General features: G+C 40.1%; 1 pseudogene across 1 annotated transcript; it reads right to left on the bottom strand.

The window, feature by feature from the left end:
• Positions 1 to 24,838: 24,838 nt before the first annotated feature.
• On the bottom strand, positions 24,839 to 25,738 carry LOC307105894 (N-chimaerin-like; annotated as a pseudogene). The gene has a single exon. The product of its transcript is annotated as an N-chimaerin-like (transcript).
• Between the last annotated feature and the right edge of the window lie 1,351 nt (positions 25,739 to 27,089).

Genomic DNA, 27,089 nt, shown 5'->3' with positions numbered 1-27,089 from the left:
CAAAACATGTTACTTTAAAACAAAAAACAAAGAACTGTGATTTCCTGCCACCTTACTCCCCACTCCAACTGAAGGACCTCTATGCAAATGTTTGCAAATGTTTGAGCAAGTTCACTGTAGCAGGTGGGACCTGACTGATGTGCCCTTGGAAAACACACTCGGAGATCTTACCAATGGGATCACTTCTAGGGACTGAGGGATCTGGAAGGCTGGTATGCCCTGGTGAAGACTCAAGACACGCTTAAGAGGAAGCTCTCCCACCAGGTACTTTCTTGAAAAAAGCTGATCTAATAGCCCTCACTTGTGTCTTCCACTTGGTTAAAGGTAAGAAAGCCAATATCTGCACTGAATTAAAGTATGCCTTTTCCATAGTGCATGCACATGGGGCTCTTTGGAAGAGAGGGACTTATTAACTTCTGAGAACATTTCAAAACATTTGTGAACTATCAACATCAACAAGAGTTTGGAATAAGTTGATTCCAACACTCATGGATGACTGACAAGGGTACAAGACTTCAGGGAAGGAAGTAGCTACAGATGTGGTGGAAATAGCAAGAGAACTAGGATTAGAAGAGGAGTCTGAAGGTGTCGCTGAATTGCTGCAACCTCATGATAGAACTTTAATGTCTAAGGAGTCGTTTCCTATGGGTGAGCAAAGAAAGTGGCTTTTGAGATGGAACCTACTTCTGGTGAAGATGCTGTCAAAATTGCTAAAACTACAAGGATTTAGAGGATCTAGAACATTATACAAACTTAGTTGATAAAACAATAGTAGGATTTGGAGGATTTATTCCAATTTGGAAACAAGTCCTACTGTGGTAAAATGCTATCAAACAGTATAACTTGCTACAATTCTTCATTTCTAAAAGGAAGAATCAATCAATGCATCAAATCTTATTGTCCTATTTGAAGAAATTGCCACAGATACCCCAACATTCAGCAACCACCACCCTGAGCAGTCAGCAGCCATCAACATTGAGTCAAGACCCTCCACCACCAAAAAACATATGATCTCTGAAGTCTCAGATGATGGTTAGCATTTTTGAGCAATACAGTATTTTAAATTAAGATGTGCACATTTCAGACATAATGCTATTGCACATGTAATATATTACAGTGTAGTGTAAACATAATTTTTATAAGACTTGGAAAACCCAAAACTTTGTTTGACATGCTTTGTTGTGTCATTCAGCTTATTGTGGTGATCTGGGATGAAACTCATAAAATCTCTGAGGTATGCCTATACTTAAATCTACCAAAGAAATTCATATCTTCAATATTCATGATAACAAGAGAGGATGTTCTCTTAACAGAACACAGACTAACAGAACCCTAAAAAGTGAAACTTAACTTTGGGGCACCAGTTGCTAAAATGGAGGATTGCAGAATCACAATCTTGGAGGCATGTATATTTTGGGGTGCTTGAGACAGAGTTCCCAGAAGAGGTTTACTTAATCTCTCCATAGGAGAGAAATATTCCTCAAAACTCTTCACCCAAATTTCTCTTATCAAACTTTCCCCAAATTCCAAGCAGCTTTCCAATGAGTAAACTGGCTTCAGAGATATCCTAGTTTAGCGGGGAAGGGGTGCTTCGAGAGGGGGCACCAATGGGTCAGTCAGGAGAAACAGCACACCTACCCAACATTACCGAGGCAGGATTCCGGGTTAAATTATGAGACTCTCATGTAAACCTCACTGCTGGGGATTTGTTGGCCAATCTACTCTTTTTAAATGCATCGCTGTTTACAGACATCTAACAAAGTATATTCATCTAAAAACAGGTGCCAGGGAGACCAAGAGCAAGCCAGCTTCATCTCTTAGGCTGTTCCTCTAACATGTACAGTGCATGATGTCTGAGCCACTAGGAAATTCCTGCTGCTCCAAACTTATTTCACCACCGCCTGTCACAATGACTGAAATTTTACCATTATGAGTCACAATTTGGCACAATAAACTCTTGTCAAGATTATTGACAGGGTAAGTGTTGTACGTCTTGCTCAGGTCAGGCTGAGAGCTAGCTGATAAGAAGTGCTCAGCATGTACTTTGTCTCAATTCAGTAAAGTTCAATGATGATTACCATTTTAGTGAAGCCCAGCTGGTTTCTTGTATGAAATGATTTATGACTCTAAACAGAGCAGAATAACTGTTCAAAATGGCCATTGCAGATCCCGAGGGAAGTTTGAACGGGGCTGAATTTATAATTCAAGCTCAAACCCTTGATGATCATAGTTTAAGGTTCATGATATGGGAATTATAAAACAGTTGTCTAGTCACTAGACTCTAGTGGACACTTTTGGGACCATGCAGCAACTCTTTGTGGAGTGACGACCATTTATAAAAAGGCCTACTGTGTGCCAAGGACTGTGCTAGTGTCTGTTTATGCATCTCACCTAAACATTGCCATAACCTTTCCGGGTGAATCCTCTCTGACTATCCAGACCTTCCCATCCTTTTGACTCATCACAGATCTTATATCCTCCAGGTAGGACTTGAGGACACAGCGAATTTTACTGTTTTGAATTCCTGTGACTTCCAGTTCAGATATAAGTAATGCCACTGTGCGGGCTGGACATAGGTGGTGATGCTCCGGATCACAGAGCATACACTCGGATAAATTAGAAAACACCTGGGACACCCCTTGTGAAGTGAGCATTGCCTGAGAGGAAGCCTTTCCTCAACAACTGTCTTCTCTCTAACCATTACACCTGAATAATTGCTTAATATGTTTATGTTTCATGTATAAAAGTGTAATGTCTCATGCTGCAAGCTACTTTAGAAAAGGGGCAAATAATTTTGCAAAGTGCTCTCAGTACCTGAATTAGAGAGTAATTTGCTAACAAAGTGCATAATAATTAAATTCATGGGATTACACCTTTTTCAAAGCTCAAAAGCATAATATAATCACACTTTTATTTGGTATGCAGAAGACATATAATAAATATTGAGCCAAATTTAATTTACATATATATATTTATATAGTGATATTTAATTTTTATTTAGATTATTAATGGGTCAATACATGGCGAAGCTCATGCAGATGTATCTTCTACCTCCTACCACTGACATGCCTTAAATCTGCACATGTCCCTTGTTTTGGGTTTAATATAATTGTAACTACAGAAAGAAAACTAAAAATTGTGTATGTTAAATAACATAGAAATGTTCATTCTTCTATTAGCAGGTCAGTAATTTTGTCTCTTGACCTCTGAATTTGTACAACTACAATTCATTGCTTTGTGCACAAACACCAGTCACCAAAACTGGGAAACTATCTGTACAAATAAATAAAAGTAAAGATAGCATGACATTTTCAGAAAAGATGCAGAGTAAACCTAACACCCTTTCACAGCCTACATTGGCACACGGTACGCATCCTATTAGCATCTCTAACGAGCAAGGTTTGGACCAGCTGTCAAACACCTTTAATAATCCCATCATTTGTCTTGAGGTTGGGAGTGTGAATAAGCCAGTTCCATAAAATTAGGCTTTGAAACATGTTGAGTGGGAACAATAGCAGTAATAACACATCAGTCAGAGTCCACCACTGACACTTCAGAAACACGGAACATTTTTCCCTTGGAATGCAGAAATGCATGTGACCAAGCACGGAAACACTCACACCAGTCCCTGCAGATCCGGATATAAAACCTGCGCTCAGATTTCAACACCTGCTCTTTTTGACCCCAGAGTTCTTCTTAGCATTGTGCTACTTGCTGTCGGGTTCTGGCTGATTTTGTTTTACTTTTCTGCAGGATAGCCTATATGCTTTATCATTAGCTGTCTTCCCCCGGAGGTTTGTCATATATTTTCCTGGCCACACTCACACTGTGAGTTACATCCACAGGCCTTCCCCTCAAGCTGCCAGTGGAGTGAATGCTTTGAACAGACAACACACAAACCTACTGAAATGGATTTATTGCAGTCGAATATGTTTGTATGTTGTAGACACACAAAAGGAACAAATTGAATTGAGAGACTGAAAGATGGATTATATCCTTCATCCTAACAGCAGCAACAACAAAAACCCCACCTCAGCATAAATCCCTGGTGTCCTCCTGACGCTTTTGTTTAAACACCCTTTGACTCTCAGTGACAGGAAGCCCTGCATTGTCAGCCGTGCTGCTGCCTTGGGCAGGCATGTCTATAACTCGCTGCTTTGTACATGGGCGTATATACTGCACATCATCTCAAGAATCTGAATTTCAGTCATTAGAACTTAAATAAACTTTCCAGCTCTTATTTACTTTAATTCTGTTCCCTTTTTCTCTTCCTTTTTTTCCTTTTACCACAATAATTCTATCTTTTACTATTAGCTTGCCTTGGCCTCAGTTAAATATCTCTATTCTCTTACTCTACACTGAGGGCCTTTAGTACAGTGTTGCTGATACAATTCTGTGTTTGTCTCTTAATTGTGACAGGCAGTATATTAAAAAAATTGAGTAGATTGATTATCGTATGCTTAATGTTTAGTAAATATTTGTTGAACAAATAAATAAATACTAATTTCATATATCTTTTAAACCATTTTAAATGAAAAAAAAACTGTCCTAGATTTTTTTTTTTAAATCTCTGGATACTTTATCTTGTCCTAATTAAGCTGCCATCATAAATATTGCTCTTAAAGACACCTCCACATGAAAACTAAGCCCCCTCCATTAGCCCCTATTTCCTTATGGCCTTTAAATCCAAACCTCATATCTTACCACTATTTGGGTTAGAATAAAGGAATGATGATTGGACTAATGTAATATTAAAGTACTAGTGGTCAGGTGCACAGATACATGCACATTGAAAGGAAATTAATTAGAAGAAATATTTTAATATCGCTATTCGCCCTTTCTCCATAATTGAAGTGTCAGACAAATTCATGATCGACAATGACAGATTGAAACACACTCCTGTGATTGGCGCCAGAGAGAGCTTTATATGTATCGTGCATGTGTGAGTCAATTTAGCCTTTAATATATATAGAACTAGAGGCCTGATGCACAAAATGTGTGCAAAAGTAGGCCTTCACAGCTGCGGCAGCTGCCCCGATCCCTCCCTCGCAGCCGGGATGGCTGCCTCGATCTCACAGCTGCAGCCCTGGCTTCGTCTGGAAGGATGTCCGGACGGCCGTTTGGTAGATTTGCATATTACATTTTTATTATGATAGATAACTCAGGAATCAGTTCTTGATTAGCAGGGGGCAGTTGAGAAAGAAATGAGAAATTGATTCATATGCAAACCTAGTATTGTACATTTTTAGCTCTCTTAATGAAAGGTGGTATTGATTTAATTTGAATAATAATTTTAGATAGAATCCTCAATTAAAATACTACAACTAGAAAAGAAAAAATGGTGGCCAAATAGGCAGACCTGTCCTGCATGTCCTCCCAAGACAGACTGGAAATACAACTAAATCTGAGAACATTTACCTGGAATTACAGCTGAGGTCCAGCTGAGGAGGAGACATATCCAGGAAGGACAGAAACCACCTGGAGACCATAGAAGGGCAAGGTCAGAGGAGGAGCTGACCCAGCTTCCAGGGGGCAGGTCACAGGTGGAGAGTGAGGCCAGAGCTCTGGGCTATGGGAGGGTCTGCTCCCTCAGATAAAGGCCCAGAACGCAGGCTGGGCTCCACAGCCCAGAGCCCCAGAACAGAGACCCCGCCCCCGTAACATCCAGCCATGAAAGGCGGCAGGGCTGCTGGCCATGGGGAGTCTGGAGCCGGCAGACCAGAGCCGGTCAGAGAGAAAGCCAGTTTCCTTTCATCTGTTTTTTTGTTTTTGTTTTTAACCCAGGGGACAGGAGTTTTCATTGGCAGATACTCATCATGCATGGCTTTGGTGCAGGGAGGGAGATGTGGACTCAGTGCCTAAGGAGAGACGGGTGGGAAGCATTGCAAGGAGACCTGGAAAAGCAGCAGCTTCAGGTCTTATTTTGTTGGTCAATTCATTTTGTTCATTAGATTCCACAAATAAGTCAGATCATGTGATATTTACCTTTCTCAGACTGGCTTATTTCACTGAGCATAATATTTCCGAGATCCACCAATGCTGTCCCAAAGGGTAAGAGATCCCTCTTTTTCACAGTTGCGTAGTATTCCATCATGTAACTATCCCACGGGTTTTTTATCCATTCATTTCCTGATAGGCACCTGGGTTGTTTCCAAATCTTAGCTATTGTAAATAATGATGCTATAAACATAGGGGTGCATAATTATTTTTTCTGATTTGTGTTTTGAGGTTTTTAGGATATATTCCCAGAGGTGGGATCACAAGGTCAAATGGGAGTTCCATTTTTATTTATTTGAGGAAATTCCATACTGTTTTCCATAGCAGCTGCACCAATCTGCATTCCCACCAGCAGTGAACTAGTGTTCCCTTTTCTCCACATATTCACCAGCACTTGCTGTTTGTTAATTTTTTATGACAGCCATTCTGATAGGTGTGTGGTGATATCTCACTGTGGTTTTAATTTGCATTTATCTGACTATTAGGGACTTGGAGCATTTTTTCATATGTCTCTTGGCCATTTGTATGTCCTCTTTGGAGAAATGTCTATTCATGTGTTCTGCCCATTTTTTCATTGGATTGTTTGTCTTCCTTTTGTTGAGTTGTATATGTACTTTATGTATTTTGGATATTAACCGCTTATCAGATGTATCATTGGCAAATATGTTCTCCCATTCAGTGGGTTTCCTTTTCAATTTTATGGTGGTTTCTTCTGCTGTGAAGCAGTTTTTATTTTATATAGTCCCATTGTTTATTTTCTCCTTAGTTTCCTTTGCCCTAGGAGATGTATCCATAAACATATTGCTGCATAAGATGTCTGAGATTTTCTGCCTGTGTTTTCTTATGGTATCATAGCTTACATTTAAGTCTTTTATCCACCATGAGTATATTTCTGTGTATGGTGTAAGTTGGTGGTCTAGTTTCATCTTTTTGCCTGTATCTGTCCAGTTTTCTCAGCAGCATTTGTTGAAGAGACTGTCTTTACTCCATTGTATGTTCTTGCCTCCTTTGTCAAATATTAATTGACCATAATCATTTGGGTCAATTTCTGGGGACTCTTTTCTGATCCATTGATCTATATTTCTGTTCTTGTGCCAGAACCAGGCTGTTTTGGTTATAATGGCTTTGTAGTATAGTTTGATAGCCGGTAGTGTGATCCCTCCTATTTCGTGCTTCTGTCTCAAAATTGCTGCAGCTTTTAGGTGTCTTTTATGATTCCATGTAAATTTTTAGAGTATTTGTTCTAACTCTGTGAAGTATGCTATTTGTATTTTAATTGGGTTTGCATTGAATCTGTAGATTTCCTTGGGTAGTATAGACATTTTAATGATGTTAATGCTTCTAATCCGTGAACATGGTATACACTTCTATTTCTTTGTATCTTCCTCTATCTCTTTTTTCTATGTCCTATAGTTTTCCAAACAAAGGTCTTTTACCTCCTTGGTTAAATTTATTCCTAGGTATCTTATTTGTTGTTGTTGCAAAGATAAATGGAATTGCTTTTTTTAGTTTCTCTTTCTGAGATTTCATTTTTGGTGTTTAAAAATGCCATCAATTTGTGGGTGACGATTTTGCCAAATTTATTTATTATGTCTAGTAGTTTTGTGGTGGAGTCTTTAGGGTTTCTTATGTACAATATCATGTCATCTGAGAAAAATGAGAGTTTTACTTCCTTCTTTCCAATTTAGATGCTTTGTATCTGTTCTTGTCTGATTGCTGTGGCTAGGACAACCAGTACTATCTATCTATATAAAAGGCTAATATGCAAAGTGTCCCCTTGGAAGTTCGACCAGGAGATCAGAAGTTCGATTGCTCACTATGATGTGCGCTGACCACCAGGGGCGGCGTGGAATGAAGGGAGGTCCTAGCTGGCAGCCAGAAGACCCTGATTGGCCCTGATCGCCGGACAGGCCTAGGGATCCTACCTGTGTACGAATTCCTTACACCAGGTCTCTAGTGTTGAATAAGAGTAGTTAAAAGTGGACATACTTGTATTGTTCCTGTTCTTAAGGGAAACACTTTTAGTATTTGCCCTTTGAGTATGATGTTGGCTATCAGTTTGTTATATATGGCCTTTATTATGGTGAGGTATGATCCCTCTCTTCCCACTTTGCTGAGAGTCATTATCAAAAAAGGGTACTGTATTTTGTTGAGTGCTTTTCTGCATCTATTGATGTGATCACTTGTTTTTTATTTTTTAATTTGTTTATGTGATGTATCACACTTATTGATTTGTGAATATTGTACCCGACTTGCATCCCTGGAATAAATCCCACTTGATCATGGTGTATGATCTTTTTAATATATTGCTGGATTCGATTTGCTAATATTGTGTTGAGGATTTTAGCATCTTGTGTTCATCAGGGATTTTGGCCTGTAATTATTTTCCTTTGTAGTATCTTTATCTCATTTTGGAATTAAGATAATTCTGGCTTCATAAAAAAAAAAAGTTTCGAAGAGTTCCTTCCTTTTGAATTTTTTTAATAGTTTGAAGAGGATAGGTGTTAGACCTTCTTTGAATGTTTGGTAAAATTCACTTCTAAATCCATCTAATCCAGGGATTTTGTTTGCTGGATTTTTAAAAAAATAATTACTGCTTCTATTTCATCAGTTGTTATTGGTCTACTCATGTTTTCCAATTCTTCCTGATTGAGTTTTGGAAGATTGTATATTTCTAGGAATTTGTCCATTTTGCCCAGTTTGTCCAGTTTGTTGGCATATAGTTGTTCATAGTATTTGCTTACAATCCTTTGCATTTCTGTGGTGTCCCTTGTTATATAGCCTTTTTCATCTCTGATTTTATTTATTTGGGCCCTCTCTTTTTGTTTCTTAATGAGTCTGGCTAGGAGTTCATCAATCTTGTGTATTTTTTAAAGAACCATCTCTTAGATTTATTGATCTTTTGTATTGTTTTTATTTATTTATTTATTTATTTGTTTGTTTATTTATTTATTTATTTATTTATTTTAGTTTTTATGTCATTTATTTCTAATCTGACCTTTATTATTTCCTTTCTCCTACTTCCTATGGGATTTTCTTGCTGTTTTTTTTTTTTTTTTAATCAGTTAATTTTAGGGTTAGATAGTTTCTTAGTCTTTTTTCTTGTTTCTTGACGTAGGCCTGTAGTGCTATGAACTTCCTTCTCAGAACTGCTTTTGCCTTTTCCCATAGGCTTTGGGTAGTTGTGTGTTCATTTTTATTCGTTTCCAATAAGTTTATAATGTCTTGCTTGATCTCATTGGTAACCCATTCATTGTTTAATAAACATGCTACTTAGCCTCCATTTATTTGAGTGTTTTGAGTTTTTTATTATAGTTTATTTCTAACTTCATGCCATTGTGATCTCAGAAGATGCTTGGTATTACATCAATCTTCTTGAATTTGTGTAGACATATTTTGTGCCCTAACATGTGAACTATCTGTGTGAATGATCCACATGTACTTAAGAAGAATGTATATTCCATAGCTTTGGGGTGAAATGTTCTGTTAACCTTTTGCACTGGGATGTCGAGTGTGACTTGACACGGTTAGCATTGGTAGCAGCTCGAGAAAAAAGCAAGCAAGTGCAAAGGGTTAATATCTGTTAGATCCATCTGATCTATTGTACATTTCACTCCTCTGTTTTCTTGTTAATTTTTGGTCAGGAGGATCTATCCAGTTATGTCAGTGGGGTATTAAAAATCCCCTACTATGACTTTATTGCTGTCAGTCTCTCCCTTAAAGTCCATCAAGAGTGTTTTTTATGTATTTGGGTGCTCCTATATTGGGTGTATATATGTTTACAAGGGTCATATTTTATGTTATATTTTCTTGTTAAATCATTCCCTTTAGTATTATGAAGTGGCCTTCTTTGTCTCTTATTATGGCCTTTGTTTTGAAGTCTATATTGTCTGATATGAGTATTGCTACCCCAGGTTTTTTTTTCCATTTGCATGGAAATTTTTTTTCCATTTCTCCACCTTCAGTCTGTGTGAATCTTTTGTTCTGAGGTGGGTCTCTTGTAAACAGCACATATATAGGTCATGTTTTCTTATCCATTCAGTCACCCTATGTCTTTTGACTGGAGCATTTAGTCCATTTACAGTTAATGTTATTATTGACATATATTTATTTATTGCCATTTTATTTTCTTTATGCCTATGATCATCTCTTTCTCCTTTTCTTCTTCTTAAAGCAGTCCTGTTAACATTCTTTGCTTTGGTGGTTTGTTGGTAATATACTCTTTTAATCTCTTTTTGTCTGGAAAGTTTTTTATTTCCTTTACAATTTTAAATGATAACCTTTCTGGATACAGTCGTCTTGGATTTAATCCTTGTTTTTTCATTACTTTGATTACTTTATGCCACACTCTTCTGGACTGAAGTATTTCTCTTGAGAAGTCAGTTGACATTCTAATGGGAATTCCTTTGTATGTAACTTTCTCTCTCTTTCTCTTGCTGCCTGTAAGATTCTTTGTCTTTAACATTTGTCATTTTAATTATGATGTGTTTAAGTGTGGGTCTCTTTGGGTTTGTCTTGATTGGGACTCTCTATACCTCCTGAACTTGTGTGGTATTTTTCTTCACCAGGTTGTGGAAGTTTTCTGACATTATTTCTGTAAACAGGCTCTCTGTTCCTTGCTCATCCTCTGCCCCTTCTGGTATTCCTGCAATGGGAATGTGGTTACATTTCATGTTGTCCTATCTTCCTGCTTTTTAATTTTTTTTTTCTATTTGCTGCTCTAATTTGGTATTTATTTTTGCTTTTTCTTCCAAATCACTGTTGCAGTCCTCTGCTTCTTCCAGTCTACTTATAATCCCTTCCAGTGTGTTATTCATGTCAGATATATCATTCTTCATTTCTGTCTGGTTATTATTAATGTCCTCTATTTCCCTTCTTATGCTGTTGTAATTTGCACTAAGTTCCTTTAGAATCTTTATAACCATTGCTTTGAACTCTATTTCTGATAGGTTGATTGTTTCCATCTCATTTAGTTCTTTTCTGGAGATTTTTTCTTTTCTCTCATTTGGAGGTTGTTTCTTTGTCTCCCCATTTTATCTGTCTCTTTATATTTGCTTCTATGTATTAGTAAAACTGCTATGCCTCCCAGTCTTTGTGGGATGGCCTTTTTAAAAGGTGTCTTGTGGGGTTCAGTGGTATAGTCTCTTTGTTCACCTGAGCTGGATGCTCTAGGAGTGCCCCTTATGTTAATTGCTTGTGCTCTCCGGTTGTAATTGGGACTTGATTGTTTATGTCCCATTTGTGGGAGTAATCTCCCCTTTGACTTGCTGCCAGTGAGGTTCAACCACAATATTGTCATGCCATCTGTCTAATGGTTGGCGTCTCCTTAGCCCAGAGGCTGTGTCTGCCTTGAGTCTCACACTTTGATTGACCCTGTTCTGTGATCTACTTCCTTCGCCCATGGAGTTGATCCTGCAAGTGTTAGCTGCAGGTGCTTGTCGTACTGTTGGCTTTTACCTTTCTGAGCATTCAGGGATGGTGTCTGTGGTGGGGACCCAAACTGCTGTTTCTGACTAATTAGTTCAGGTAAAGACTCAACATCTCTAGAGAACTGCCTCTGCCTGCAGATTGATTGGGTTCTGTCTGGAGTGTCCTCAAGCAACCATCCACAGGTGGGTGACAGGTTTTCCAGCAGGGTGGAGGCTTATTGTTATTCTCAGTCAATAACAATAAGCCTCCACCCTAACAATAAGTTCAGTCGAGCCTTGGTCGTTAGGGACACTGGCTCTTTATATATATAGATAGATGTTAGATGGGCAACACCTTTTTTTATGTTGGGGAGACAAGAGGGGATGAATTAAAATGTATAGTAAATGATATATATATCCTGACCATCCTCTATGTGCAACTAACCACACTAAGTCCCTTATTTACTATCTTGCTTAATATTATCAGCATTAATTAAAAATATCATTATTTACCTTTTTAACTAAGGAAGTAAACAGGCTTTGTACAGGTTGAACACTTATCAAATACATAAATTTGGAAAATAGAAACATTGAAATCAGTATTTATGTGTGATTAATTCTAAGTACCGATGCTCTTTGTAATAGTTTCCTCCATTTCTGAGAAAAATACACTGCTTATTAAGTACTGAGACCTGAAATGCATTTAGAAAGGTTTTGCTCAAAAAATAATAAAAATATAAAATATTCTGTTGCTTAAAATATGAAACTTCGATTATCTGAAGCACACCATTCTATATCACTGCTGCAGAGATGAAGCATTGTATGACTCCGAGAGAATTCAATGATTGATGAATCACCAAATGTCACATTTGAATGTGTTTTGGAAGCTTGGAACCATTTTGTGTTTGATAAAGATTCAAACCAACTGGATTTGACATCCGGAAACAGTCATTTCTGCTAGGTCTAGTTTTAAAGGAGGACGTCAACAGTGACAGCATAGAAAGCATGTTTGCCTCCATATGTTTTTACCCTGAATTATATGTCTATTTAGATTCAATTAGAGTAATTGAAATAAAGATTTTCACATTACTGGGTGAAACATTCCTCCTCAAAACTAACACAGCAGTGCACCTGCAAGAGAAATGCAGCATGCCTCCGGATGCAGTGCAATAAAACACACATCTGATGCAGAAATTGTCACACAATAAATAAGGTAAAGGGCAAAGTGAAGAACAATTAGGCAATAAAGTGAAAAAATAACAATCAAATATAAATCCTAATGAACTTGCAATTTCTCCTTCAGTACCTATTTCTCCCTAATCTTTCTCCATTTTTAAGAGCTCAGAAATATATGTACAAAATTATTTTCCACATATGGAATGCACTCATAAAAATATTTTAATGTGCTTATGGTGAAGGTGACTCAGCTCGGTAGAGGTAGTATAAATTGGTGCAAATATCTTAAATATAATTTATATACACTGAGTGGCCAGATTATTATGATCTCAAACGCACTGAGCAGCCAGATTATTATGACCACCCCATCAGTACTTCATTGGGCCACCTTTTGCCTTTAATACTGCTACGATTCTTGTTGGCATTGACTCCAAGAGATGTTGAACGGTGATGCGAGGAATCTGACACCATGCCTGATGAATAGCACTGTCCAGTTCTGTGAGATTTGATGGTTATGGAACCCGCTGCCTGATGGCTCTTTTAACTTCGTCCCACAAATGCTCAATTGGATTAAGATCTGATGATTGTGGGGACCACCTAAGCAAGGTAAAGTCTCCGTCATGTTCTTGAAACCACTCCTGCACAATATGAGCACTGATGCATGGCGCATTGTCTTGTTGGAAGAAGCCATCTTCATTGGGATACGCCATCAACATGATAAGATGAACTTGATCAGCAACGATACTTAGGTATGTTGTGCTATTCAGACATTGTTCCACACAAATTAAAGGGCCCAAATCATGCCAGGAAAACATACCCCAAACCATAACACTGCCCCCACCATCTTGAAGGGTTGTACTCATGTATGTGAGGTGCATGCTTTCATGCTGTTTCCGCAAAATTCTCCCTCTGCCATCTGCATGATGCAACTGGAAACGTGATTCATCGGACCACATGGCTTTTTTCCAATGCTCGACTGTCCAATCCTTGTGTTCCTGTGCGAACTGGAGACGTTTTATCTTGGTAACTGCGGACAGCAAAGATGTTTGAACAGGCCTTCGGCTTCCATATCCCATACGATGCAGTGTACGGCTAATTTGCCTACAAACGTCAGGTGGTTATAATAATCTGGCCACTCAGTGTAGATAGATAATAGGTAAATAATGCTATAAAAATTAGAAATATTTATTTCTCAATTCTATCTCTGAAAATCCAAGTAAAAGATACAGAATTATTTTAATTGGCATTAATTAAGATTAAAATTTAAAACATTTAAAATATTTCATCTATACAATTATTAATAAGGATATGTAAACAAGAAGGTTATTAAAACAAGTATGACTAAATATTAATTATATATTTGTATATACAGATAGAAACACAGACTAAGGAACCCAGGCTAGAATATGTATGAAAAAATGTGTAAAATACAAAAATACAACCTGACGTTAACATTGTAATTTTAAATAATGTTTCCTTTTATTTACATTTTCAGTATCTAAATTTTCTTAATTGAAAATATAATACCCTCTTCTGGCTTTATATCTGAGGAAACCCACGACACAAATTCAAAGGAATACATGTACCTCTCTGTTCATTGCAGAGCTATTTAAAATACCAAGCTATGGAAGAAACCTAAGTGCCCATCAATAGACAAGTGGGTAGGAAAGAAGTGGTGCATGTATACAATGGAATATTGCTCACCAAGAAAAAATGGAGTCTTGTCATCTGCAATAGCATTGATGGACATAGAGGTTGTTATTATGCTGAGGGAAGTGAGTCAGACAGAGAAAGACAGATACCATATGATTTCATTTATTAGTATATATGGAATCTAAAAAACAGAAATAGACTCACAGTTATAGGAAATAGACTGATGGTTGCCAGAGGAAAGTGGGTTTGGGAGAATGAGTAAAAAAGGTGAAGGAATTGAGAAGTACAGATTGGTAGTTAGAGAATAGTCACGGGGATGTAAAGTACAGCGAAGGAAAGTAGTCAATGCTATCGTAATAACTATGTGTGGTGCCAGGTGGGTACTAGAAACATCAGGGGGAACATTTTGTCAAGCATATGCTTCTCTAAAACACTATCATGTACACCTGAAACTAATAAATATTGAATGCAAACTGTAATTTAACTTTTTAAGATTTATTGTTCTTATATCCAAAAATAAAATGATTTGCTCTTACTTTCTCCAGTCATATGAGAAACAGTAATATATTCACTCATTCACACTTATACATGAAAATAACTTACTATATGTTTGTTATTGTATTATGGGCTTGGATAAATAGAGGAACAGGAAGATAATACATTTTTTTCTGCAGTATCTTACCATCTGTTCATGACTGTTTACAAAATGTGAGAACATGATATCAGTCAGATAAGCACAAAATTAGATTAGTGTTGATACAATGTTACTCCCTCCCTTCCCAGAAATTTTGATTTCAAGAAAATAATAAAACAAAAAATTATTGGGTTGGTCAATACAGAGTTATCAACTTTTATTTTGAAATATAACAAGATTAAAATGAATTATTTTATGCATAATTTTAGTACAACATAATTCATTATCCAATTTCCTTAATTGATATAACATTTAATAATATTATTATCTTTAGATAAAAATTTTTAAATTAAATATTTATCTTTAACATGATATACAGATAAAAATTAAAATGACTTACTTTTTCTAGTACCTTATTTTGATTATAGTTATTTACCAAAATCTTGTTTCACATGAAAATAATCACTAAAATGATAACAATGTTCTTAATACTACTACATTCAATTTGGTGAATTCTGACCAATTGTTTGAGGCCACTTACTGTGAACTCTGAACATTTTTTTTTGAGTGCTAATGCTCAAGTCAAAATAGTTTAATCCTAAAGAGATTCTATAAAAATGTGATATTCAGACAGTGATTATTTCTTATGTGAAAAATTTATACAGAATAACAAAAAAATGTTTTCAAAAAAACTTAAACAGAAAGGAAGAACATGATAGGTGGCATCCTCAAGTATGGGTATGAGGTACTTCTTTCAAAGAAATAGTAATTGGCATCCTTACACTCACATAACAAAACAAAAAGTATTTTTACACTTTTATGTATAAAAATCATACCATAATATTTAATGTTATTATATAAAATAAATTTTAAACAGATAATTTCTATTTTCTAATTAAAGCTAAAATAAGATTAATAACTCATGTTCATTAATTAAACTGTACTGAGACTTCACTTTATCATAATCATTATGAACATTTTGGTTTTATATAATATATTCACATAAGCTATCAAGAGCCCCCTCTCCACTCATCATACCCATATAGGCAGGCACCGAGTCTGAATCTGAGCCTTAGTTTGCAGCTCAGTCTCTCATGGACACTGTCAGGCCTAATGCAATGGCAACCATCTTTAGATAACTTTGTAGCTCATACCAAGTGACTCTGGGCAGGGCAAAGGTAGCAGTTGACCTGGGCCTAAACCAGAGCCCCTCCCAAGAAGTTCCAGAATGAACACACCTGGTGGCCATCTTCACCCCACATCAGAGCACCACCCAACCACCTCCACAAATGACACACCCAAAGGCTCTGGAGCCTCATTAAAGTAAACCCAGCTCTACAGGGTTACAGCTCCTTCACTATAGTCATGGCCACTCCTCACAACCAACAAGCCTGAGGTCAATACCTCCTATGATGTGCCAACAGAAATCAATGCTTAACCACAAAAGGAGGGCAAAACACGATCTACACAAGGGACACACGTGAAGCACCAAGCTCAGGTGACGAGGGAAACTGTACTAATGGGCCTCCCAGGCATCTACATAAAGCCACTCTGTCAAGCCTGGTGGGACATTGCAGCTCTGCTTAATACATAGAAGCAAACACAGGAGGCAGCCAATTAGAGGCAAACATGTCCCAAATGAACAGAACAGAACAAAACTCCAAAAAAAGTAATAAACAAAATGGGTAAAATAATTTAACCAAATGCAGAGTTTAAAACACTGGTTATAAGGATTCTCAATAAAATTAGGTAAGTACAGATCATCTCAGTGAAAAGATAAACAAAGGTATAAGAAACATAAAAATGGAGATATAGAATATAAAATAAACCAGTCAGAAATAAAAAATATAATAACTGAAATAAAGAATATATTACAGGGAATCAACAGTAAAGTAAATGATCAAATCCACGATTTGGGAAACAAGGTAGCAGAAAGCACCCAATTGGAACAGCAAAAAGAAAAAAAAAATTAAAAATGAGGATTGTTTAAGGGGTTTTGAGACAACATCATTGTACCAATATTATCTTCATTAGAATCACAAGAAGGAAAAGAGAGAGAGCAAGGAATTGAAAACCTATATGAAAAAATAATGATTGAAACCTCTCCTAACCTAGCAAAGGAAATAGACATACAAGTCCAGGAAGTGCAGAGAGTCCCAAACAAGATGAACTCAAAGAATTGCAACCAAGGCATATTATAATTAACACTAGAGGCCCAGTGCACGAAATTCATGCATGGTGGGGAGGTCCCTCAGCCCGGCCTGCACCTTCTCACATTCTGGGACCCCTCAGGGGATGTCTAACTGCTGGCCAGTCAGATATATTTCTCACAATCCAGGACCACTGGCTCCTAACTGCTCACCTGCCTGCCTGCCTGATAGCCCCTAACCCCTCTGCCTGCCTGCCTGATAACCCCAACCACTCACCTGCCTTCCTGATTGCCCCTAAACACTTGCCTGCCTGCCTGATCACCCCTAACTGCTCTGTCTGGTTGCCTGATACCCCCTAACCACCTCTGCCTCGGTGCCCGCCACAGTGGCTTTATCCGGAGGGACGTCCGGAATGACGTTCGGAAGGTTGTTTGGCTGTCCAGTCTAATTAGCATATTATGCTTTTATTATTATAGATACCTGAAGTTAAAGACCGAGAATCTTAAAAGCAGCAAGAGAAAAGGAATTAGTTACCTACAAGGAAGCTTCCATAAGACTATCAGCTGATTTCTCAACAGAAATTTTGCAGGCCAGAAGGAATTGACATGAAATATTAAAAATGATAACAATTAAGGTCCTACAACAAAGATTACTTCACCCAGTAGGCTATCATTCAAGATCAAAGAATAGATAAAGAGCCTCTCAAATAAGAAAAAGCTGAAAGAGTTCATCACCACCAAACCACTATCACAAGAAATGATAAAAGGTATTTTTTGAATAAGGGGAAACAGAGATCAAAATTTGAATAATAAAATGGCAATACTACATACCTATCAACAATTTCATTAAATGTAAATAGATTAAATGCTCAATCAAAAAGCATTGGGTGGATGAATGAGTAAGAAAATAAGATCTATAGACAAGTTGCCTACAGGATACCCTCTTCAGATGGAAATATACACAGACAATGAAAGTAAAGGTATGGAAAAGGATATCCTACCTAATAAAAAGGTAATATGCAAATTGACCACACCTTTGCTATGCCTAAGCCACGCCCACCAGCCAATCAGGGTGAGTATGCAAATTAACCCAACCAAGATGGTGGTTAATTTGCATATCAAGACAGCATAGAAAGAAGCCAAGCTGCAGAAGGGAGCGAAGCTTCGGAGAAGCAAGCAGGTAGGGTGGGGAGAAGGGAGGCAAACAGGCAGGGCTGGGAGAAGGGAGGCAAGCAGGCAGGGCTGGGGAGAAGGGAAGCAAGAAGGCGCTGCCTGACTTAGCCCGCATGGTCCAGCCCGCCATGGACCCGGCAGGCCTGGTGGGCAGCACCTGATGTCACCCACAAGGTCCAGGCCATGATAGTGACTGGGCAGGCTGGGCAGGCGGCACCTGACACTGTCCGTGGGGTCCAGGTGGTAATCGGGACCAGGCAGGCCCAGCGGACAGCGCCTGACGTCACCTGCGGGAACAGGAAGCCATCGGGACCAAGCATGGTGGCATGGACAGCACCTGACGCTGCCTGCGGGGTCCAGGGGGAGATCTGGACGGGCAGGCGGCATGGACAGCGCCTGACATCACCTGTGGCATCCAGGTGGCCATCGGGACTGGGCAGTTCCAGCAGGCATTGCCTGATGCTGTCAGGGGGTCCAGGGGGTGATCAGGACCTGGCAAGTGGCATGGACAGCGCCTGACGCTCCCCGTGGGGTCCTGGCAGCTATTGGGACTGGGCAGGTGGCATGGACAGCAGCTGATACTACCCACGGGGTGCCCGCGGTGATCGGGACCTGGCTGGAGGCATGGACAGTGCCTGACTTTACCTGCGGGTTCCAGTCTTCGATCGAGACCGGGCAGTTTCAGCCGGCAGTGCCTGACGCTGCTCGTGGCATCCAGGGGACGATTGGGACCTGGAAAGTGGCATGGACAGCACCTGACGTCACCCGCGGGGTGCAGGCGGCAATCGGGACTGGGCAGTTCTAGCAGGCAGTGCCTGATGGTGCCTGTGGGATCCAGGGAGCTATCAGGACTAGGCAGGCGGCATGGATAGTGCCTGATGTCACCCGCGGGGTCCAGGGTGCAATCGGGACTGGGCAGGTAGCGTGGTCAGTGCCTGACTTTGCCTGCGGGCTGACAGGCGGGATCACTGTCAGCCCCCGGGCCACCTGAGGACACCGGTGGAGCAGGCCAGGGTTGAACATTTTAATGAAAATGCAATGCCTGTGCCCTGCCCCACCACGCCCTGTCCCTGGAGAGGAGAGGGAAGTGGGCAGTTAGGAGGCACCGGGGCTCTGAAGTGGCTGGGAACAACCTGCAGGCGAGCTACCAGGAAGAGGTGCTGAACCATGAGGATGCAGAGAACTGGCTGATGGAGGTGAGCAAAGGTGTAGATGAGGCGATTCTTGCCAGCACTGAGCTGGAAAAGTGCATCGAAAGCCTGATGGACAAAATCACCTTTCTGAAGGTGCATGTCCAGTATGCTCAGATCTCCGTGGAGATGGACGTGTTCTCCAAGTCTGACCTCTCCACTATGCTCAAGGACATCCGCACCTAGTATGAGAAGCTGGCTGCCAGGAACATGCAGAATGCCGAAGAATGGTACAAGAGCTGACAGAGAGCGCTGCCAAGAGCACCTACGTGGTGCAGGCCAGCAACTGCTCAAGGCCAAGACCCTGGAGATTGAAGCAAGCTGGGGCATGAACAAAGTGCTGGGAAAGCAGCTGCAAGAGCTGGAGGATAAGCAGAACTCTGACGTTAGTGCTATGCAGGACACAATCGACAAATTAGAAAATGAGTTGAGAACCACAAAAGTGAAATGGCAGGATATTTAAACGAATACCAGGACCTCTTCAATGTGAAGATAGTTTTGGATATTGACATTGCAGCTTACAAGAAACTCTTGGAAGGTGAGGAGACCCAACTCAGTTTCACCAGTGTGGGAAGCATAGCCAGCGGCTACTACCAGAGTTCCAAAGTCTTTGGTGATCTGCCTACTGTGGTTTACAGAATAGCTCCTACTTGATGTCTGCTCACTCCTTCCCTTCTTAATATACCAACCATGTCCAGGAGGAGCAGATCGAGGTGGAGGAGATCATTGAGGCTGCAAAAGCCGAGGAAGCTAAGGATGAACCCCCTTCTGAAGGAGAAGCTGAAGAGGAGGAAAAGGAGAAGGAAGAGGCTGCGGAAGAGGAAGGAGAGGAAGAGGAAGAAGGTGCCAAGTAAGAATTTGAGGATGCAAAGGAGGAAGAAGGAGATGAAGGTGAAGGAGAAGATGCCCAAGAAGCTGACGAGAAGAAATGAAGGTGCTGGGGAGGAGCAAGCAACCAAGAAGAAAGATTGAGCCCTCATTTCCTTAATTATTTCAGGAATAATCCTCCCAAAACCAGGTCAACCCTGCCACCAACCAAGCAGTTGAGTTCCCAATACTATATGAATTAAGAAGTCAATATATAGAACATTCTGAGGTGACTCAGGTTGGACATTAAATGTTATGCTATGACATTTCTCCTTATGCAGAGTATCTGTTTGCTTGCAGAGTGGCTTCCTAGCTTGCTGCCAGCCTGTGCATGGTCCACACTTAGGAGTTCAAGATCTATGACAATGTGAATAATTCAGATGTTTACAATAAAAACACATGAATACACGAATTCACTAACATTAATGTTAAACTTCATGGAAAAAATAGTCTTTTGAATCTTTGGTGGTTAGAAATTAAAGACCTCAAATAATGTGCAATAAACAGTAAATAAAGTTACACTGAATGACAAAAAAAATACATTAGGGGCCAGGAAACGTCAAAAGAACTGGGGAACCATTCCCAGATCAGGAAGGGAAATCACAGGGTATATATTATTGCTACAAATACAGTATTTCCTACTACTTACAACATATACAATGTAATGTATTAGATGCCTTCCTATTAGATGAAGTATGTATTCTCATAGAGTAATACTGGTAGATATGTTATAGTTATGTCAGTATGTCATATTCTATCTATATTAATAAAAGGGTAATATGCTAATTAGACCATGAGACCTTCCAGATGTCCTTCTGGACAAAGCCATGGTGGCGGGGCTGAGGCAGAAGCAGTTATAGGTGATCAGGCCAGGGGAGGAGGGCAGTTGGGGTGATCAGGCTGGCAGGGGGGTGCAGTTGGGGGCAAGCAGGCCGGCAGGCAGAGTGGTTAGGGGAGATCAAGCAGGCAGGCAGGTGAGCGGTTAGGAGCCAGTAGTCCCACATTGCGAGGGGTTTGTCCAACCGCAGGTTTAGGCCTGATCCCATATGATCCCAGATTGGAGAGGATGCAGGCCAGGCTGTGGGACACCCCCCCCCATGCACGAATTTCGTGCACCGGGCCACTAGTTTTATATAAATGGAAACAAATGAAAAATTCTAGGGTAGCAATACTTATATCATACAAAATAGATTTTAAAACAAAGGTTGTAATAAATAACAAAGAAAACCCAGCAATTTCACTTCCATATGCATCCCTATGGTTATAGCAATTTTTTTAAACAATTACTAGTGTATAAAAACAACCTAAGTGTTCATGAAAGAATGATAGAATGGGGAAGAAGTGGTGCATGTATGCAATGGAATATTGCTTAGCCATAAAAAAAATGAAGTCTTGCCATCTGAAACAGCATTGATGAAAGTAGAGTGTATTGTGCTGAATGAAGTCGGTCAGACAGAGAGAGAGATTCCATATTATTTCATTTATATATTGAATCTAAAAAACAAAGTAAGTAAACAAAACAGAAACAGACTTATAGATACAAAGAATAAACTAGTGGTTGACATATGGGAGAGGGTTTAGGGATCTGGGTGATCAAGGGCTCGGATTAAGAAGTCTAATTGTTAGTTATAAAATAGTAATGGGTATGTACAGTTCAGCATAAGGAATATATAGTCAAGCCCTAGTCAGGTGGCTCAGTTGGTTGGAGAGTTGTCCCATACACCAAAAGGTTTTGGATTCAATTTCTGTTCAGGGCTCATACCTAGGTTGTAGGTTTGATCTGGTCAGGCAAGTACAGAAGACAACTGATAGATATATCCCTCTCACATCAATGTTTCTCTTCTCTCACTCTATCTTTCTTTCTCTCTTCCCCTTCCTCTGTCTCTAAAATAAATAAACATATCGTCAAATGAGGATAAAAAAGAAATATAGTCAATAATATTACAATACCTATCTATGGTGCCAGGAGGATACTAGATTTATTGGTGTAATCACTTTGTAAGTTATATAAATGTCTAATCACTATGCTGTACACCTGAGACTAATGTAATATTGAATGTCTACAGTAATAAAAAATAAATACAGTGGTTGGCAATGTAGGTTTACAGTTGTTTGTATAGAAAAAGACATGCAGGTTCTGATTATTAAAATAGCTTTTTTAACTCAAAGGAAATATCACAAAGACACTGTTAACCTACTTTTGTCAATCCCTGTTAAAAAATAAATAGTCATTTGTCCTTTGGGTTAATATTTGAAGTTTATTGAAAACACATGACAACAGTGTTTTCATTGCAAACATGAGTTTTTAAGAGCAGATCTCATCCTCTTATGTGTATCTGAAGGCTAGCATGCATTCCAAGGTGCTTTGAGAGTGTTTGTCAAATACCACTTTATTTAAATGGCTCCATAGTTTCCATCAGAGCTTTGTTATGATGGAGATAGTTTTACAAACAACAGACTAAAATAAGCTGTAAAATTGTCAGTTGAGGTAAATATATTGGGTTTAATACTATATCATTGTCATAGTTTGGATGCATTCTGTCATATTCTTCGTAAACTTTCCTCAAGCTGAAACAACACTTTAAATTTAAAAAACAGAAAAATGAAATGGAAAATTGCCGTATCATTTTAGAATCTTGTGACAAAACATTTATCCTATCTAATAAAAGAGTAATATGCAAATTGACTGTCACTCCAACACACATGATGGCTGCCCCCATGTGGTCAAAGATGACTGCCCCCATGTGGACACAAGATGGCCACCACAGGATGACCAGCAGGGGAGGGCAGTTGTGGGTGATCAGGCCTGCAAAGGAGGGCAATTGAGGGTGATCAGGCCTACAGGGGAGGGCAGTTGGGGGGAACAGGCCTGCAGGGAAGGACAGTTGGGGGCGAACAGGCTGACTGGAGAGGGCAGTTAAGGGTGATCAGGCTGGCAGGGGAGGGCAGTTAGGGGCGACCAGGCTGGTAATGGAGGGCAGTTAGGGGTGACCGGGCCAGCAGGAGAAGGAAATTGAGGGAGACCAGGACTGCAGGGAGGACAGTTAGGGGCAATCAGGCCAGCAGGGGAGCAGTTAGGCATCAATCAGGCTGGCAGGGGAGTGGTTAGGGGGTGATCAGACTGGTAGGCAGAAGTGGTTAGGGGCAATCAGGCAGGCAGGCAGGCAAGTGGTTTGGAGCCAGCAGTCCTAGATTGTGAGAGGGATCCCAGATTAGAGAGGGTGCAGGCTGGGCTGAGAGACACACACACCTTCCCCCCCCCAACCCCCATGCACGAATTTTGTGCACCAGGCCTCTAGTATTGAATAACACAGTTGTCTAAAAATTGTCACATAGCCTCTAATTTCATCCTCCTAATAAACCAAGGTTGACAGCAGGTTCTCTTTCCTTTGAGAGTTAAGAAAGCATATATGCAAGGGATTTGTGTGCCCAAATCACTGAGCTAATAAGTTTTAATGCACGATTTCAGTTTCCTTTACATTGCATCTCTGCTTTTACTTACTAACATCACTTAGCTCCTGGGTCCTATTAATGCATATATTACCTTCTGGTAATGGCCAATTATTGAAGACAATTACTACATGTGTTAGGCAACTGCTTAATTATAAACTGCATTTCTTTATTTAAATGTCACCACATGATAGAGCTGATTCTATGATCTGTGAAGTACACATGAGGAGATTATATGACACATTGGTAGATTCACCTCTACTAGCTCTACCACTAGCAATCACTTATAGGCAGGGGAATGCTAATTCTATGGTGATTCTGTGTTTCACAACCAGTATGATGTTATATGTCTGTTCAACGGAGACTGATACTTTATGCTATGGAAATCACAGTAGTTAAATAAAGTCTGTCAACAACTTAATATCATTCTTTTTTTATTTCTAAAAGCAAAATTTAATAAGTAATAAATGCATGCCAGGTAAAAACACAAAATTACAACTAAAACCCAACAATATAACAGAAAATTCTTTGTATTGTATTTTTTTATTGGCATGGATCATTTACTAAAGTAACAAATCTGAAAACATTTTGCTTTTTTTGCTGGATAAAAGGACTATGTCTGAGAAGAACGAAGAGAACCCAGAAATAAAGCATTGGCGAAAAGTAGGCATATGTTATAGTCTATGGCAGTGCAGCGGCCACAGGTGCTGATCTGTCCATTGATGTGCATGTTTATGTAAGTAAGCGTCAGACACCAACGACAGAACCCAAGCCAAGTCATGACAGGTTCACTCTGCAAAACATGCTGAATTACAACCACAGACTACCCAGGACGGAGAGCGGTGCAGGCTGCTGTCTCCTTTGTATGGGTCCCCTTGCCAAACGGGGCTAATCATGCAATAGCCTGAGTTTCTCTTAACATGATAAACACCCAGGGTTACTAGAACTGGAAAGCGCACGTTCACTGTTTTACAAGAACAGCTGAGCGGTGCTACAAAAACAGTGGAAAGTTCCTTCATTTTAAACTGGTTATATGCCCAGACTTCTAACCAAGGAATAATGCAGCTAGGAGAGCCAATTAAATTACTATAAAACATTCCTTCATCTGTAAAACACTTCTTTTTCCTCTCAAACTAAAAATCTAAAATAAACTGTCTTCATTTTTGATGAGCAGTTCTACCACCAGTCTCTGATACCGGATATCATTCACTGCAGCCACGGCGTCTGGTTCCGGAGATCTCATAGGGTGAGGCCGAAAAAAATCCCAAGGTTTTCTGCATTCATAAGGTTCTCCTTTTCATGGAGGGTCACTCTCTTCAGATACACCATGAGGTACCAGAGGGTCTCGCAGTGAGCAGGTGGCAGCAGTTTCAGTGCCTCATGAAGGGTTTCTAATTGCTCATCAGGATCCATAATTTTGGCAGACTCTATGAACTTGGGGTAGGCGTCATATGAGATGAGTGGAATCGGTAAGTCCCTGATGTTGATATCTTCATATATGTTCACAGAAATATCTGCCTTCTGTCCATCTCTGTACAGTCCTTCAGAGTTAAGACCTCTAGATTCAATTTCCCTGATGCACATGTCCACCACCATCGGCCGCTTGGTGATGTGGGCTTTCACAAGTGTTATGAGGTCACAGCTATACCCCTTCTTGACATGTTTCAAGTCTGGCTTACAGTCATTTGGGACCATCTTGGAACACTGCTTATGAACATTCAAACCTCAATCTGCACATTTCACTCCCTGAGCAATGAGACCCTACATAAAGTTGGCACACCAGTGTGGCCCTCACACCAGTGTGGCCCTCTGAACATGTGGACCTTGACATTGTGAACCTTTTCATATTTTGGAATTTGCTCGTTTTCTTTCAGAGTTGCTCTTCTAACAAGTGATGTCACCTTTTTTCTGACACCCCATGCTTGCCTGTAGAATCTTTATCATCATGTGTCTCTTTCAGGACTGGCATATGTTTTTGGTATGCTGGCTCTCTGTTTAAGGTTGTGTATCTTATGTGCTCATATATTGGGTTTACCATCATCTTGGCAATGTATTCTGCTGCTTGGTTTCAATATAGAGAGTAATCAATCCATCAGTCACCAGATCGTGGATGGACTCAAAGTGCTTCTCCCCAATGACGTGCTTTCCATCATAGTAGAGCCTGAAGTTTCTGGTTTGACTTCCAAATCTTAAAGCCAAAGTGTAGGTTCCTGGCTGGCGCTGTCTCTCCCGAATGAGGTAGCTCCCTTCAGCGACACTCAGGAGCTGGTCAGCAGCTTCCCGGGAGACCCTGCCATGGAACTCTCTCTCTTCCATAATACTTTGGTCTGTTTTCTACCTCATTAGTACAGGTAATTCTTCTAGGATGGGGGCTTCCTGTTGCAGCTGATACAAGTAAGATTTCCAAACAGGAGGTCTATAGTCATCTGTATCAAGAGATGACTTGGAGGATGCTTTTTCACCCAACTCTGTCAACTAGAGCGCTGCAGGATGGCCAATCAGGATGTTCTGTCAGGTACACCAGCCAACAAGGTCAGGGCCATTGTAAAGGTGCTGCTCAACTGCTAGCTGCTGCCCGCCAGTCCATGCCCGGAGATCACCGCACACGCCTGTGGTGCTCACACCTCGGAGCGAGTCCAGAGTCTGAGGGGCCTGGTGTATGCCAGCGCGGGGGGCTGCAGGCCGGGAGGCAGGGCCGCGACCTGGGGCGGGTGGAGAGGCGGCGTTGCAGAGGGCTATTGCGTGGGGAGAGGAGCAGCCTCCCAGGGCCCTGGCGGGGGCGCTCACTCCACATCCCACAGCCTGGCAGTCGCCATCTTGTGATAGCATCTTAATATCATTCTTAATTATAGAGAGGACAACATTAGAGAATGACAATGCTCCCTATAGAATACAGTCATCTGTAGTGCCCCATATACATTATTAGGCTCTGGTATTTCCCATTTTCTAATCATATTTCATTTAAAACAAAGCAAAACAGCAAATGGGTGTGATTTTTTTTGGATTACAGACATTCACCACAGAAGTGGGTGCTGGTGCCATTTACTTACATCTCCTCAAAGATTCCAAATGCTGCTTTATATATATTTTTTTTCTGTGTGTGTGCTTAGTGTTTGTTATGCTGAAGATAAAACAGCCAATTGTGCAGAAAAGAAGATAAACTTTTAAACACTTCCATTAAATATTTCAAGTAAACAGACCAGCTCTTCTCTTAGACACTGACCTATAGTTAACCTTAGTCTCTGTATCCTATATAATAAAGAGGTAATATTCAAATTGACCATCACTCCAACACACAAGATGGCCGCCCCCATGTGGTCAAAGATGGCCACCCATGTGGACACAAGATGGCCAGCAGGGGAGGGCAGTTGTGGGAGACCAGGCTGGCAAGG

This window comes from Cnephaeus nilssonii, assembly GCF_951640355.1.
Source record: "Cnephaeus nilssonii genome assembly, chromosome: 10".
NCBI classification, from domain to species: domain Eukaryota; kingdom Metazoa; phylum Chordata; class Mammalia; order Chiroptera; family Vespertilionidae; genus Cnephaeus; species Cnephaeus nilssonii.
This window is presented reverse-complemented; position numbering and strand designations above follow the sequence as displayed.